A 17,872-nucleotide genomic window follows, 5' to 3' on the forward strand; every position below is an offset into this window, starting at 1 on the left:
GTAACCTGACAACGTTAGAGAGAGGTACTGTAACCTGACAACGTTAGAGAGAGGTACTGTAACCTGACAACGTTAGAGAGGTACTGTAACCTGACAACGTTAGAGAGGTACTGTAACCTGACAACGTTAGAGAGAGGTACTGTAACTGACAACGTTAGAGAGAGGTACTGTAACCTGACAACGTTAGAGAGAGGTACTGTAACTGACAACGTTAGAGAGGTACTGTAACCTGACAACGTTAGATAGAGGTACTGTAACCTGACAACGTTAGATAGAGGTACTGTAACCTGACAACGTTAGAGAGAGGTACTGTAACCTGACAACGTTAGAGAGAGGTACTGTAACCTGACAACGTTAGAGAGAGGTACTGTAACCTGACAACGTTAGAGAGAGGTACTGTAACATGACAACGTTAGAGAGAGGTACTGTAACCTGACAACGTTAGAGAGAGGTACTGTAACCTGACAACGTTAGAGAGGTACTGTAACTGACAACGTTAGAGAGAGGTACTGTAACCTGACAACATTAGAGAGAGGTACTGTAACCTGACAACGTTAGAGAGGTACTGTAACTGACAACGTTAGAGAGAGGTACTGTAACCTGACAACATTAGAGAGAGGTACTGTAACCTGACAACGTTAGAGAGAGGTACTGTAACCTGACAACGTTAGAGAGAGGTACTGTAACCTGACACCGTTAGAGAGAGGTACTGTAACTGACAACGTTAGAGAGAGGTACTGTAACTGACAACGTTAGAGAGAGGTACTGTAACCTGACAACATTAGAGAGAGGTACTGTAACCTGACAACGTTAGAGAGAGGTACTGTAACCTGACAACGTTAGAGAGAGGTACTGTAACCTGACACCGTTAGAGAGAGGTACTGTAACTGACAACGTTAGAGAGAGGTACTGTAACTGACAACGTTAGAGAGAGGTACTGCAACCTGACAACGTTAGAGAGAGGTACTGTAACTGACAACGTTAGAGAGAGGTACTGTAACCTGACAACGTTAGAGAGAGGGACTGTAACCTGACAACGTTAGAGAGAGGTACTGTAACCTGACAACGTTAGAGAGAGGTACTGTAACCTGACAACGTTAGAGAGAGGTACTGTAACCTGACAACGTTAGAGAGAGGTACTGTAACCTGACAACGTTAGAGAGAGGTACTGTAACCTGACAACGTTAGAGAGAGGTACTGTAACCTGACAACGTTAGAGAGAGGTACTGTAACCTGACAACGTTAGAGAGGTACTGTAACCTGACAACGTTAGAGAGGTACTGTAACCTGACAACGTTAGATAGAGGTACTGTAACCTGACAACGTTAGATAGAGGTACTGTAACCTGACAACGTTAGAGAGAGGTACTGTAACTGAGAACGTTAGAGAGGTACTGTAACCTGACAACGTTAGATAGAGGTACTGTAACCTGACAACGTTAGATAGAGGTACTGTAACCTGACAACGTTAGAGAGAGGTACTGTAACCTGACAACGTTAGAGAGAGGTACTGTAACCTGACAACGTTAGAGAGAGGTACTGTAACCTGACAACGTTAGAGAGAGGTACTGTAACAGACAACGTTAGAGAGAGGTACTGTAACCTGACAACGTTAGAGAGAGGTACTGTAACCTGACAACGTTATAGAGAGGTATAACTTTGGTTCGCACTTTGGTCCGCAGGTAGTATAACTTTTCATTACATTTCATTACATTTCATTATAGTACAACGGTTTGATTTGTCTAATCTTAGCAATTTCTTCTTAGCTAGCTACATAGCCGTCTTTGTATCAAAGATAATTGCGTAATTATCGTATTTCGTCGTCCTAACGCAGTCTACACTGCTATCTGCCCAGCAGCTAGCCAGCTAGCAAACGTCCACCGTCTACCGAATAGCAGCACTGTAGCAACTATTACACCCAACTGAACGACTTGATTAGTGTAGTGTTAGCTAGCTACATAGTTGTCTTTGCTGTCTTCGTATCCAAGATAATTGTGTAGTTTAGAGTGTGTAGTTTTAGAGTGATTATCTTAATTTACCGAGGTTAGCTAGCCAGCTATCTGTCGTCCTTAACGTAGGAGACACTGCTAGCTAGCCAACAGCTAGCCAACGTCTACCGAATAGAACTTCCGCACTCAACAACCCGGTCGCATTCCGCTTCGCTCCACAGGTAGTATCACATTTTCATTTCATTTCATTACAGTACAACGGTTTGATTTGTTTGATCGTAGCTAGCTACATAGCTAGCTACATAGCCGTCTTTGTATCAAAGATAATTGTGTAGTCTAGAGCGATTTTCTAGGTTAGCTAGCCAGCTAATGTCGTTCTTTTAACGCAACGTAACGTAATCAACACTGCTAGCTAGCCAGCTAGCCCCCGAATAGCAGCACTGTAGATACTATTACACTCAACGGAACGACTTGATTAGTGTAGTGTCAACAACGCAGCCACTGCCAGCTAGCCTACAAAGTCAACAACTGCCAGCTAGCCTACAAAGTCAACAACGCAGCCACTGCCAGCTAGCCTACTTCAGCAGTACTGTATCATCTTAATCATTTTAGTCAATAAGATTCTTGCTACGTAAGCTTAACTTTCTGAACATTCGAGACGCGTAGTCCACTTGCCACTCCAATCTCCTTTGCATTAGCGTAGTCTCTTCTGTAGCCTGTCAACTATGTGTCTGTCTATCCCTGTTCTCTCCTCTCTGCACAGACCATACAAACGCTCCACACCGCGTGGCATCGGCCACCCTAATCTGGTGGTCCCAGCGCGCACGACCCACGTGGAGTTCCAGGTCTCCGGTAGCCTCTGGAACTGCCGATCTGCGGCCAACAAGGCAGAGTTCATCTCAGCCTATGCCTCCCTCCAGTCCCTCGACTTCTTGGCACTGACGGAAACATGGATCACCACAGATAACACTGCTACTCCTACTGCTCTCTCTTCGTCCGCCCACGTGTTCTCGCACACCCCGAGAGCTTCTGGTCAGCGGGGTGGTGGCACCGGGATCCTCATCTCTCCCAAGTGGTCATTCTCTCTTTCTCCCCTTACCCATCTGTCTATCGCCTCCTTTGAATTCCATGCTGTCACAGTTACCAGCCCTTTCAAGCTTAACATCCTTATCATTTATCGCCCTCCAGGTTCCCTCGGAGAGTTCATCAATGAGCTCGATGCCTTGATTAGCTCCTTTCCTGAGGACGGCTCACCTCTCACAGTTCTGGGCGACTTCAACCTCCCCACGTCTACCTTTGACTCATTCCTCTCTGCCTCCTTCTTTCCACTCCTCTCCTCTTTTGACCTCACCCTCTCACCTTCCCCCCCTACTCACAAGGCAGGCAATACGCTCGACCTCATCTTTACTAGATGCTGTTCTTCCACTAACCTCATTGCAACTCCCCTCCAAGTCTCCGACCACTACCTTGTATCCTTTTCCCTCTCGCTCTCATCCAACACTTCCCACACTGCCCCTACTCGGATGGTATCGCGCCGTCCCAACCTTCGCTCTCTCTCCCCCGCTACCCTCTCCTCTTCCATCCTATCATCTCTTCCCTCTGCTCAAACCTTCTCCAACCTATCTCCTGATTCTGCCTCCTCAACCCTCCTCTCCTCCCTTTCTGCATCCTTTGACTCTCTATGTCCCCTATCCTCCAGGCCGGCTCGGTCCTCCCCTCCCGCTCCGTGGCTCGACGACTCATTGCGAGCTCACAGAACAGGGCTCCGGGCAGCCGAGCGGAAATGGAGGAAAACTCGCCTCCCTGCGGACCTGGCATCCTTTCACTCCCTCCTCTCTACATTTTCCTCTTCTGTCTCTGCTGCTAAAGCCACTTTCTACCACTCTAAATTCCAAGCATCTGCCTCTAACCCTAGGAAGCTCTTTGCCACCTTCTCCTCCCTCCTGAATCCTCCTCCCCCTCCCCCCCCTCCTCCCTCTCTGCAGATGACTTCGTCAACCATTTTGAAAAGAAGGTCGACGACATCCGATCCTCGTTTGCTAAGTCAAACGACACCGCTGGTTCTGCTCACACTGCCCTACCCTGTGCTCTGACCTCTTTCTCCCCTCTCTCTCCAGATGAAATCTCGCGTCTTGTGACGGCCGGCCGCCCAACAACCTGCCCGCTTGACCCTATCCCCTCCTCTCTTCTCCAGACCATTTCCGGAGACCTTCTCCCTTACCTCACCTCGCTCATCAACTCATCCCTGACCGCTGGCTACGTCCCTTCCGTCTTCAAGAGAGCGAGAGTTGCACCCCTTCTGAAAAAACCTACACTCGATCCCTCCGATGTCAACAACTACAGACCAGTATCCCTTCTTTCTTTTCTCTCCAAAACTCTTGAACGTGCCGTCCTTGGCCAGCTCTCCCGCTATCTCTCTCAGAATGACCTTCTTGATCCAAATCAGTCAGGTTTCAAGACTAGTCATTCAACTGAGACTGCTCTTCTCTGTATCACGGAGGCGCTCCGCACTGCTAAAGCTAACTCTCTCTCCTCTGCTCTCATCCTTCTAGACCTATCGGCTGCCTTCGATACTGTGAACCATCAGATTCTCCTCTCCACCCTCTCCGAGTTGGGCATCTCCGGCGCGGCCCACGCTTGGATTGCGTCCTACCTGACAGGTCGCTCCTACCAGGTGGCGTGGCGAGAATCTGTCTCCTCACCACGTGCTCTCACCACTGGTGTCCCCCAGGGCTCTGTTCTAGGCCCTCTCCTATTCTCGCTATACACCAAGTCACTTGGCTCTGTCATAACCTCACATGGTCTCTCCTATCATTGCTATGCAGACGACACACAACTAATCTTCTCCTCTCCCCCTTCTGATGACCAGGTGGCGAATCGCATCTCTGCATGTCTGGCAGACATATCAGTGTGGATGACGGATCACCACCTCAAGCTGAACCTCGGCAAGACGGAGCTGCTCTTCCTCCCGGGGAAGGACTGCCCGTTCCATGATCTCGCCATCACGGTTGACAACTCCATTGTGTCCTCCTCCCAGAGCGCTAAGAACCTTGGCGTGATCCTGGACAACACCCTGTCGTTCTCAACTAACATCAAGGCGGTGGCCCGTTCCTGTAGGTTCATGCTCTACAACATCCGCAGAGTACGACCCTGCCTCACACAGGAAGCGGCGCAGGTCCTAATCCAGGCACTTGTCATCTCCCGTCTGGATTACTGCAACTCGCTGTTGGCTGGGCTCCCTGCCTGTGCCATTAAACCCCTACAACTCATCCAGAACGCCGCAGCCCGTCTGGTGTTCAACCTTCCCAAGTTCTCTCACGTCACCCCGCTCCTCCGCTCTCTCCACTGGCTTCCAGTTGAAGCTCGCATCCGCTACAAGACCATGGTGCTTGCCTACGGAGCTGTGAGGGGAACGGCACCTCAGTACCTCCAGGCTCTGATCAGGCCCTACACCCAAAAACAAGGGCACTGCATTCATCCACCTCTGGCCTGCTCGCCTCCCTACCACTGAGGAAGTACAGTTCCCGCTCAGCCCAGTCAAAACCTGTTCGCTGCTCTGGCCCCCCAATGGTGGAACAAACTCCCTCACGACGCCAGGACAGCGGAGTCAATCACCACCTTCCGGAGACACCTGAAACCCCACCTCTTTAAGGAATACCTAGGATAGGATAAAGTAATCCTTCTCACCCCCCCCCCCCCTTAAAAGATTTAGATGCACTATTGTAAAGTGGCTGTTCCACTGGATGTCATAAGGTGAATGCACCAATTTGTAAGTCGCTCTGGATAAGAGCGTCTGCTAAATGACTTAAATGTAAATGTAATGTACTGTAACCTGACAACGTTAGAGAGAGGTACTGTAACCTGACAACGTTAGAGAGAGGTACTGTAACCTGACAACGTTAGAGAGAGGTACTGTAACCTGACAACGTTAGAGAGAGGTACTGTAACCTGACAACGTTAGAGAGAGGTACTGTAACCTGACAACGTTAGAGAGAGGTACTGTAACCTGACAACATTAGAGAGAGGTACTGTAACCTGACAACGTTAGAGAGAGGTACTGTATCCTGACACCGTTAGAGAGAGGTACTGTAACCTGACAACGTTAGAGAGAGGTACTGTAACCTGACAACGTTAGAGAGAGGTACTGTAACCTGACAATGTTAGAGAGAGGTACTGTAACATGACAACGTTAGAGAGAGGTACTGTAACTTGACAACGTTAGAGAGAGGTACTGTAACCTGACAACGTTAGAGAGAGGTACTGTAACCTGACAACGTTAGAGAGAGGTACTGTAACCTGACAACGTTAGAGAGGTACTGTAACCTGACAACGTTAGAGAGAGGTAATGTAACCTGACAACGTTAGAGAGAGGTACTGTAACCTGACAACGTTAGAGAGGTACTGTAACCTGACAACGTTAGAGAGAGGTACTGTAACCTGACAACGTTAGAGAGAGGTACTGTAACCTGACAACGTTAGAGAGGTACTGTAACCTGACAACGTTAGAGAGAGGTACTGTAACCTGACAACGTTAGAGAGAGGTACTGTAACCTGACAACGTTAGAGAGAGGTACTGTAACCTGACAACGTTAGAGAGAGGTACTGTAACCTGACAACGTTAGAGAGAGGTACTGTAACCTGACAACGTTAGAGAGGTACTGTAACCTGACAACGTTAGAGAGAGGTACTGTAACTGACAATGTTAGAGAGAGGTACTGTAACCTGACAACGTTAGAGAGAGGTACTGTAACCTGACAACGTTAGAGAGGGGTACTGTAACCTGACAACATTAGAGAGAGGTACTGTAACTGACAACGTTAGAGAGAGGTACTGTAACTGACAACGTTAGAGAGAGGTACTGTAACCTGACAACGTTAGAGAGGGGTACTGTGCTGGAGTTAGCCGTGTGCTGGAGTTAGCCGTGTGCTGGAGTTAGCCGTGTGCTGGAGTTAGCAGTGTGCTGGAGTTAGCAGTGTGCTGGAGTTAGCAGTGTGCTGGAGTTAGCAGTGTGCTGGAGTTAGCAGTGTGTTGGAGTTAGCAGTGTCCTGGAGTTAGCAGTGTGCTGGAGTTAGCCGTGTGTTGGAGTTAGCAGTGTCCTGGAGTTAGCAGTGTGCTGGTGTTAGCAGTGTGTTGGAGTTAGCAGTGTGTTGGAGTTAGCAGTGTGCTGGAGTTAGCAGTGTGCTGGAGTTAGCCGTGTGCTAGAGTTAGCCGTGTGCTGGAGTTAGCCGTGTGCTGGAGTTAGCCGTGTGCTGGAGTTAGCCGTGTGCTGGAGTTAGCCGTGTGTTGGAGTTAGAAGTGTCCTGGAGTTAGCAGTGTGTTGGAGTTAGCAGTGTGTTGGAGTTAGCAGTGAGCTGGAGTTAGCAGTGTGTTGGAGTTAGCAATGTGCTGGAGTTAGCAGTGTGTTGGAGTTAGCAGTGAGCTGGAGTTAGCAGTGTCCTGGAGTTAGCAGTGTGTTGGAGTTAGCAGTGTGTTGGAGTTAGCAGTGAGCTGGAGTTAGCAGTGTGCTGGAGTTAGCAGTGTGTTGGAGTTAGCAGTGTGTTGGAGTTAGCATTGAGCTGGAGTTAGCAGTGAGTTGGAGTTAGCAGTGTGCTGGAGTTAGCAGTGTGTTGGAGTTAGCAGTGTGTTGGAGTTAGCAGTGTGTTGGAGTTAGCAGTGTGTTGGAGTTAGCAGTGTGTTGGAGTTAGCAGTGTCCTGGAGTTAGCAGTGTCCTGGAGTTAGCAGTGAGCTGGAGTTAGCAGTGAGCTGGAGTTAGCAGTGAGCTGGAGTTAGCAGTGTGCTGGAGTTAGCAGTGAGCTGGAGTTAGCAGTGTGTTGGAGTTAGCAGTGTGTTGGAGTTAGCAGTGTGCTGGAGTTAGCAGTGTCCTGGAGTTAGCCGTGAGCTGGAGTTAGCAGTGTCTTGGAGTTAGCAGTGTGTTGGAGTTAGCAGTGTGCTGGAGTTAGCAGTGTGCTGGAGTTAGCAGTGTCCTGGAGTTAGCCGTGAGCTGGAGTTAGCAGTGTCTTGGAGTTAGCAGTGTGTTGGAGTTAGCAGTGTGTTGGAGTTAGCAGTGAGCTGGAGTTAGCAGTGAGCTGGAGTTCACAGTGTGTTGGACTATTAGGACAGCCACCGTCTCAGTACAACTCTGAGACTGAGGTTGAGATTGAATCCTAAGCTCATTGTAAAACGGTGTTGACAATGCACTTTTTAAAAGGCAATGTTCCCCCATCCACTACCATAGCAGTCAATGTTCCCCCATCCACTACCATAGCAGTCGTGGTAAACACTGCAGATCGTCTCATTCTACAACAAGCTTCGGATTGAAACCCGGCCAGACACACCAAGACTGAGACAAGTCCTGCTGAGACTGAGCATGTCCTAATATGGACACCGTTTTTGAGTGATACCGCACTACCGGGTTAATGAAGCAGTCGGACACAACAGCTTGCTGATGTTTCCCCAAACAGAGTCTATTAACTAGGTATCATTTAAAGTGGGCTTTCCCCTCCAGACTTAGTCCTGTCTAACAGTGTGTGACCGGGCCAAATGTGTCTGCCAGCTGTTCACTGCTCTTATCCTCAGGCTATTGGTGGGTTTGGGTCAGTACAACATGTGTGTGTTGATGCGTGACAGAACAAAACGTAGTGTTCTTTGCCATATACGTTGATGTGTTTTTCTGTTTATCTTGTGTATCATAACATGAGGGATTACGTTGTCTTGTCATTAACTATCGTAGTGTGGGCCATGCTAAACTGAACTCTCTTAGTGTGGGCCATGCTAAACTGAACTCTCTTGGTGTGGGCCATGCTAAACTGAACTCTCTTAGTGTGGGCCATGCTAAACTGAGCTCTCTTAGTGTGGGCCATGCTAAACTGAACTCTCTTAGTGTGGGCCATGCGAAACTGAACTCTCTTAGTGTGGGCCATGCTAAACTGAACTCTCTTAGTGTGGGCCATGCTAAACTGAACTCTCTTAGTGTGGGCCATGCTAAACTGAACTCTCTTGGTGTGGGCCATGCTAAACTGAACTCTCTTGGTGTGGGCCATGCTAAACTGAACTCTCTTGGTGTGGGCCATGCTAAACTGAACTCTCGTAGTGTGGGCCATGCTAAACTGAACTCTCTTAGTGTGGGCCATGCTAAACTGAACTCTCTTAGTGTGGGCCATGCTAAACTGAACTCTCTTAGTGTGGGCCATGCTAAACTGAACTCTCTTAGTGTGGGCCATGCTAAACTGAACTCTCTTAGTGTGGGCCATGTTAAACTGAACTCTCTTAGTGTGGGCCATGATAAACTGAACTCTCTTAGTGTGGGCCATGCTAAACTGAGTAGTAGACGGTTGGCCATCTGATTCCTATCTTCACTTAACACTGTTAACATCCACACATGCATGATCCCTTTGTCCTGGTGGGATGTGGATGCTAAGCCAGCAATGCGTTGGCTAAGGGCATCGTTGTGGCATCCATACATACTCACCTGATCTCTCTCTCTCTCTCCCCAGGTGCTGCAGAGGCCTCCTCTCCCTGGGATATTGACAGAGATGGATAGCCGATGACTCCATTGGCTCCATCTTGGGACAACGTGGGCACCACAGCTTCCATTTTACCCAGCCTACATTAATAAAACAATGGGGTGCCTCTCGATACGGGCGCTCCCCTCAACCGCAAGGTCCTTTACATAAGGTAGAGAGAACCCCCCCCCCCACACACACACACACTCACAGTAACGCACACACACACCGAAGCAATGCAGAGGAAGGCATGCAGGGGTGAAAAAAACAAGAGTGTCCTTCCGGTCACATTGAGAATTTACACCAGATGGTTCTATATTTATTACCATGGAGACAATGAGATGAACCGTGAGTTATATCATTAGATGAACTATGAGTTCTAACTCACATTATATCATTAGATGAACTATGAGTTCTAACTCATTATATCATTAGATGAACTATGAGTTCTAACACATTATATCATTAGATGAACTATGAGTTCTAACTCATTATATCATTAGATGAACTATGAGTTCTAACTCACATTATATCATTAGATGAACTATGAGTTCTAACACATTATATCATTAGATGAACTATGAGTTCTAACACATTATATCATTAGATGAACTATGAGTTCTAACACATTATATCATTAGATGAACTATGAGTTCTAACTCATTATATCATTAGATGAACTATGAGTTGTAACTCATTATATAATTAGATGAACTATGAGTTCTAACTCATTATATCATTAGATGAACTATGAGTTCTAACTCACATTATATCATTAGATGAACTATGAGTTCTAACTCATTATATCATTAGATGAACTATGAGTTCTAACTCACATTATATCATTAGATGAACTATGAGTTCTAACTCACATTATATCATTAGATGAACTATGAGTTCTAACTCACATTATATCATTAGATGAACTATGAGATCTAACTCATTATATCATTAGATGAACTATGAGTTCTAACTCATTATATCATTAGATGAACTATGAGTTCTAACTCACATTATATCATTAAATGAACTATGAGTTCTAACACATTATATCATTAGATGAACTATGAGTTCTAACTCATTATATCATTAGATGAACTATGAGTTCTAACTCATTATATAATTAGATGAACTATGAGTTCTAACTCATTATATAATTAGATGAACTATGAGTTCTAACTCACATTATATCATTAGATGAACTATGAGTTCTAACACATTATATCATTAGATGAACTATGAGTTCTAACTCACATTATATAATTAGATGAACTATGAGTTCTAACTCATTATATCATTAGATGAACTATGAGTTCTAACTCATTATATCATTAGATTAACTATGAGTTCTAACTCACATTATATCATTAGATGTGTACGTATATCAAGACACATGGTCTACGTTCCAAATGGTTTATGGTGCACCACTTTAGACCAGAGCCCTATTCCCTATATAGTGCACCACTTTAGACCAGGGCCCTATTCCCTACATAGTGCACTACTTTAGACCAGGGCCCTATTCCCTACATAGTGCACTACTTTAGACCAGAGCTCTATTCCCTACATAGTGCACTACTTTAGACCAGAGCCCTATTCCCTACATAGTGCACTACTTTAGACCAAAGCCCTATTCCCTACATAGTGCACTACTTTAGACCAGAGCCCTATTCCCTATATAGTGCACTACTTTAGACCAGAGCCCTATTCCCTACATAGTGCACTACTTTAGACCAGAGCCCTATTCCCTATTTAGTGCACTACTTTAGACCAGGGCCCTATTCCCTACATAGTGCACTACTTTAGACCAGAGCCCTATTCCCTACATAGTGCACTACTTTAGACCAGGGCCCTATTCCCTATATAGTGCACTACTTTAGACCAGGGCCCTATTCCCTACATAGTGCACTACTTTAGACCAGAGCCCTATTCCCTACATAGTGCACTACTTTAGACCAGGGCCCTATTCCCTACATAGTGCACTACTTTAGACCAGAGCCCTATTCCCTACATAGTGCACTACTTTAGACCAGGGCCCTATTCCCTACATAGTGCACTACTTTAGACCAGAGCCCATATGGTTCAAAAGTTGTCCACTACACAGAGATGTTGCCATGGAATCATGTTGAGTTAGGGGTCAATTAGCCAATCACGTATTCATCCTAAATCATCCTTGGCATATAGAACAGCCAATTGCTTTACTTACTTACCTATACGTTGTGTATGTATCCTATACAATCCCCAGTGACAATAAAACACAGTGATTCAATGTTTCAGTGATGGTAGTATATAAATCCCCCTCCTCCGTCTGAGGTATAATCTATTCAGCAATAGATCATATGGACCGTAGTGCTCTCACAAGGAAAACAATGTGTTATCCAATTACCATAATACACAGGTAGCGTTGAGACAACACAACTAATGATACACCTGTTTGGTCTGTGTGGAATAGGGTTTCAAAACGAGATGGGGCCTGCATCCCAAATTACACCCTATTCTGTATTTAGTGCACTACATTTGACCTGGGCCATGGGCAAAACTAGTGCACTATATGGGGAATAGGGGGGCCCATTTGGGACTCAAGTCAATGAGATGGTTATTATACATGATTATAAGCAGTGTATTAATCAGGTGGCCTTGTTGTATATGCACTTAGACCATTGGCTTTTAAGTTAAATATGCTGAGGTGACTATAATTGGCTGTCCATTAAAGGGTAGAGAGGTAAGGAGAGGTTCATAACTAGACCGTGAGGAAGCGGTACTGAGGAGAAGCATTCATCTCTCAGAAAACAACATGGCGGCGCTAGCTATTTCATCACCATGTTTAAATACAGCTCGCAATGAGATTCGGAATTACGCAATATGCTCAGCACACCTAGGCAAGTCACTTAAGAACAAATTCTTATTTTCAATGACGGCCTACCTACAACTGCCTTGTTCAGGGGCAGAACGACAGGGGCAGAACGTCAGCTCGGGGATTTGAACTGCAACCTTGCGGTTACTATTCCAACGCTCTAACCACTAGGCTACCCTGCCGTCCCTACACTCTAACCACTAGGCTACCTGCCGTCCCTACACTCTAACCACTAGGCTACCCTGCCGTCCCTACACTCTAACCACTAGGCTACCCTGCCGTCCCTACACTCTAACCACTAGGCTACCTGCCGTCCCTACACTCTAACCACTAGGCTACCTGCCGTCCCTACACTCTAACCACTAGGCTACCCTGCCGTCCCTACACTCTAACCACTAGGCTACCTGCCGTCCCTACATTCTAACCACTAGGCTACCTGACGCCCCTACACTCTAACCACTAGGCTACCTGCCGTCCCTACAGTCTAACCACTAGGCTACCTGCCGTCCCTACACTCTAACCACTAGGCTACCTGCCGCCCCTACACTCTAACCACTAGGCTACCTGCCGTCCCTACACTCTAACCACTAGGCTACCTACCGCCCCTACACTCTAACCACTGGGCTACCTGACGTCCCTACACTCTAACCACTAGGCTACCTGCCTCCCCTACACTCTAACCACTAGGCTACCTGCCGTCCCTACACACTAACCACTAGGCTACCTGCCGCCCCTACACTCTAACCACTAGGCTACCTGCCTCCCCTACACTCTAACCACTAGGCTACCCTGCCGTCCCTACACTCTAACCACTAGGCTATCTGCCGTCCCTACACACTAACCACTAGGCTACCCTGCCGTCCCTACACTCTAACCACTAGGCTATCTGCCGTCCCTACACTCTAACCACTAGGCTACCTGCCGCCCCTACACTCTAACCACTAGGCTACCTGCCGTCCCTACACTCTAACCACTAGGCTACCTGCCGTCCCTACACTCTAACCACTAGGCTACCCTGCCGTCCCTACACTCTAACCACTAGGCTACCTGCCGTCCCTACATTCTAACCACTAGGCTACCTGACGCCCCTACACTCTAACCACTAGGCTACCTGCCGTCCCTACAGTCTAACCACTAGGCTACCTGCCGTCCCTACACTCTAACCACTAGGCTACCTGCCGCCCCTACACTCTAACCACTAGGCTACCTGCCGTCCCTACACTCTAACCACTAGGCTACCTACCGCCCCTACACTCTAACCACTGGGCTACCTGACGTCCCTACACTCTAACCACTAGGCTACCTGCCTCCCCTACACTCTAACCACTAGGCTACCTGCCGTCCCTACACACTAACCACTAGGCTACCTGCCGCCCCTACACTCTAACCACTAGGCTACCTGCCTCCCCTACACTCTAACCACTAGGCTACCCTGCCGTCCCTACACTCTAACCACTAGGCTATCTGCCGTCCCTACACACTAACCACTAGGCTACCCTGCCGTCCCTACACTCTAACCACTAGGCTATCTGCCGTCCCTACTTCTAACCACTAGGCTACCTGCCGTCCCTACACACTAACCACTAGGCTACCCTGCCGTCCCTACACTCTAACCACTAGGCTACCCTGCCGTCCCTACACTCTAACCACTAGGCTACCTGCCGTCCCTACACTCTAACCACTAGGCTACCTGCCGTCCCTACACTCTAACCACTAGGCTACCCTACCACCCTTAATAGAAAGGTTTCTATTTACCCCTGGGGATGTGACTCTTTCAACAGAGTTTGTCCTATAGTGGTCAGCACGATGTGACTCTTTCAACAGAGTTTGTCCTATAGTGGTCAGCACGATGTGACTCTTTCAACAGAGTTTGTCCTATAGTGGTCAGCACAGCCGACTACAGATCCACACACTGTCCTCAACATCAGGGGAACCAATCCCTGGTTCACTCTGGGGCAGAGACTGGAGTAGAGACTGGGGTAGAGACTGGGGCAGAGACTGGAGTAGAGACTGGGGTAGAGACTGGGGCAGAGACTGGGGTAGAGACTGGAGTAGAGACTGGGGTAGAGACTGGGGTAGAGACTGGAGTAGAGACTGGGGTAGAGACTGGGGCTGAGACTGGAGTTGAGACTGGGGCAGAGACTGGAGTAGAGACTGGGGTAGAGACTGGGGCAGAGACTGGAGTAGAGACTGGGGTAGAGACTGGGGCAGAGACTGGGGTAGAGACTGGAGTAGAGACTGGGGTAGAGACTGGGGTAGAGACTGGAGTAGAGACTGGAGTAGAGACTGGGGTAGAGACTGGGGCAGAGACTGGAGTAGAGACTGGAGTAGAGACTGGGGTAGAGACTGGAGTAGAGACTGGGATAGAGACTGGGGTAGAGACTGGGGTAGAGACTGGAGTAGAGACTGGAGTTGAGACTGGGGTAGAGACTGGAGTTGAGACTGGGGTAGAGACTGGAGTAGAGACTGGGGCTGAGACTGGAGTAGAGACTGGAGTAGAGACTGGAGCAGAGACTGGGGCAGAGACTGGAGTAGAGACTGGGGCAGAGACTGGGGTAGAGACTGGGGCAGAGACTGGAGCAGAGACTGGGGCTTAGACTGGAGTTAAGACTGGAGCAGAGACTGGGGCAGAGACTGGAGTAGAGACTGGGGCAGAGACCGGGGTAGAGACTGGGGCAGAGACTGGAGTAGAGACTGGGGTAGAGACTGGGCAGAGACTGGGGTAGAGACTGGAGTAGAGTGGGGTAGAGACTGGAGTAGAGACTGGGGCAGAGACTGGAGTAGAGACTGGGGTAGAGACTGGGGCAGAGACTGGGGCAGAGACTGGAGTAGAGACTGGGGCAGAGACTGGAGTAGAGACTGGGATAGAGACTGGGGCAGAGACTGGGGTAGAGACTGGAGTAGAGACGGGGGTAGAGACTGAATGATCCCAGCAGCTAGCCAGCCCTCTGTATGACAAGCCACTATAATTATGACATCAAATGACCTCACAGGCTCTCTCCCTCAGCCACACACTGTAGGCTGTCCACCACTCAGCCACACACTGTAGGGTGCCCCTAAAACACACGCTTTGGTGATGACATTTCACTTCCTTATGTTATAAAATACATTTTACCAAGACAAATATGATTCTTCATGTTCTGAATCGTTCAGCGGGGTCTTTCTCTGACATATCATTAACATTACATTCAAAAAGTCGGATTTCGTAAACCTAATACATCCCATAATAAGCACCAAGCTCAGTTGACATGGTGATGCAGCTCTATCTACAAAACCTTTGAGGATTTTAACATTCTGTGGTCGACATCTTCCAAGTAGTTTACGTGCTTTGCAAAAGTAGAAAAATGAGCATGACACGAGCGGAATTTAAATGTAAAAGTCTTTGAAAATTAAAAGCTTGTGGTACGCTCAGTTCTCCGTTGACATTTCACAGAGATACGCTTGTTTTTTTTGTGAGACGTCTTTGTAAAAAAAAAATAAACAGAGAACTTTACATTAACATGAACACTGTATAGTAACATCTGAAAGTACAACATGTCATCATCTATCTCACCTCTGTGCTGTTTTACGTCCGGATTGGAGAAGAAAGATGACGGCGCGCCTGTCAGGAAGTATTCATACTCTCACAGCGTCCTAGCCTAAATGATGCAATGATGCTATTTTCCTGATTTATTAAGGCTTTTTTTTGTTGCTCTGGCCTCCATTGATTTAGTCACCCTAATTTTGACCATCCTACAAGGGAAAACAATTACAATTACGTTTTGAACAGATTATGACAGAGAACATGAAGGGCACGTGCCCCCTCAGATTTTTCATGTAGAATTTTTTTTAAATTAATATTAAATTTTTCTCTGTAATACTACTAGCCACAAAGCAATTTCATGAAGTTAGCTTTAGCTAGCCCAGATAGGTTCCCAATCTCCCAACCTCGTCTTAATTAGCTACCAAGTAGCGATTTCAGGCTATCACGTTAGAGTAGCTAGCTTGTCTAATTATCTTATCTATCCTGCTGGCAAGGATGGTAGACTTTAGAAAATCAAGCAATAACTAAATGTCCTGAATAAGACTCACATTCCTTTCAATCTATTATCCAGATGTTAGCAGAGATGCAGAGAAACCCCAGTCAGGAGGATACAGACAGCTCAAGAGGAATGATTAGATATGCAGAAAAATAGACCGGTTTTTGACACAGTATTAAGATGAATGATTACAGCTCTGGATTGCAACACGAGCCATCCTCACGTACTTTGTGCCCCTTTCAGATAGACAGACACTACCACAGAGACGGCCAGACACTAACACAGAGACGGCCAGACACTAACACAGAGACGGCCAGACACTAACACAGAGACGGCCAGACACTAACACAGAGACGGCCAGACACTACCACAGAGACGGCCAGACACTAACACAGAGACGGCCAGACACTAACACAGAGACGGCCAGGCACTAACACAGAGACGGCCAGACACTAACACAGAGACGGCCAGACACTAACACAGAGACGGCCAGGCACTAACACAGAGACGGCCAGACACTAACACAGAGACGGCCAGGCACTAACACAGAGACGGCCAGGCACTAACACAGAGACGGCCAGACACTAACACAGAGACGGCCAGACACTAACACAGAGACGGCCAGGCACTAACACAGAGACGGCCAGACACTAACACAGAGACGGCCAGACACTAACACAGAGACGGCCAGACACTAACACAGAGACGGCCAGACACTAACACAGAGACGGCCAGACACTAACACAGAGACGGCCAGACACTAACACAGAGACGGCCAGGCACTAACACAGAGACGGCCAGACACTAACACAGAGACGGCCAGACACTAACACAGAGACGGCCAGGCACTAACACAGAGACGGCCAGGCACTAACACAGAGACGACCAGGCTCTAACACAGACACGGCCAGACACTAACACAGAGACGGCCAGGCACTAACACAGAGACGACCATCTATAGATCTGTAGATGAATGTACTGACTATGACTGTGATATGTGGTTGTCCCACCTCGCTATCTGTAGATGAATGTACTGACTATGACTGTGATATGAGGTTGTCCAGTCTAGCTATCTGTAGATGAATGTACTGACTATGACTGTGATATGAGGTTGTCCCTCCTAGCTATCTGTAGATGAATGTACTGACTATGACTGTGATATGTGGTTGTCTCACCTAGCTATCTGTAGATGAATGTACTGACTATGACTGTGATATGAGGTTGTCCCTCCTAGCTATCTGTAGATGAATGTACTGACTATGACTGTGATATGTGGTTGTCCCTCCAAGCTATCTGTAGATGAATGTACTGACTATGACTGTGATATGTGGTTGTCCCACCTAGCTATCTGTAGATGAATGTACTGACTATGACTGTGATATGTGGTTGTCCCTCCAAGCTATCTGTAGATGAATGTACTGACTATGACTGTGATATGTGGTTGTCCCTCCTAGCTATCTGTAGATGAATGTACTGACTATGACTGTGATATGAGGTTGTCCCACCTAGCTATCTGTAGATGAATGTACTGACTATGACTGTGATATGAGGTTGTCCCACCTAGCTATCTGTA

General features: G+C 47.4%; 1 protein-coding gene across 1 annotated transcript in view; it reads left to right on the top strand.

Annotated features, from left to right (window-relative positions):
* Positions 1 to 17,872, top strand: part of LOC139572888 (galectin-1-like) — a 68,231-nt gene that overhangs the window by 26,987 nt on the left and 23,372 nt on the right. Inside the window, exon 2 of the mRNA XM_071395735.1 lies at positions 9,421 to 9,601. The gene's annotated coding sequence lies outside the window, so the exon portion shown is untranslated. The remainder of the gene's footprint in view (positions 1 to 9,420; positions 9,602 to 17,872) is intronic.

The sequence above is a fragment of the Salvelinus alpinus genome, chromosome 4, assembly GCF_045679555.1.
Source record: "Salvelinus alpinus chromosome 4, SLU_Salpinus.1, whole genome shotgun sequence".
In the NCBI taxonomy this organism is placed as follows: domain Eukaryota; kingdom Metazoa; phylum Chordata; class Actinopteri; order Salmoniformes; family Salmonidae; genus Salvelinus; species Salvelinus alpinus.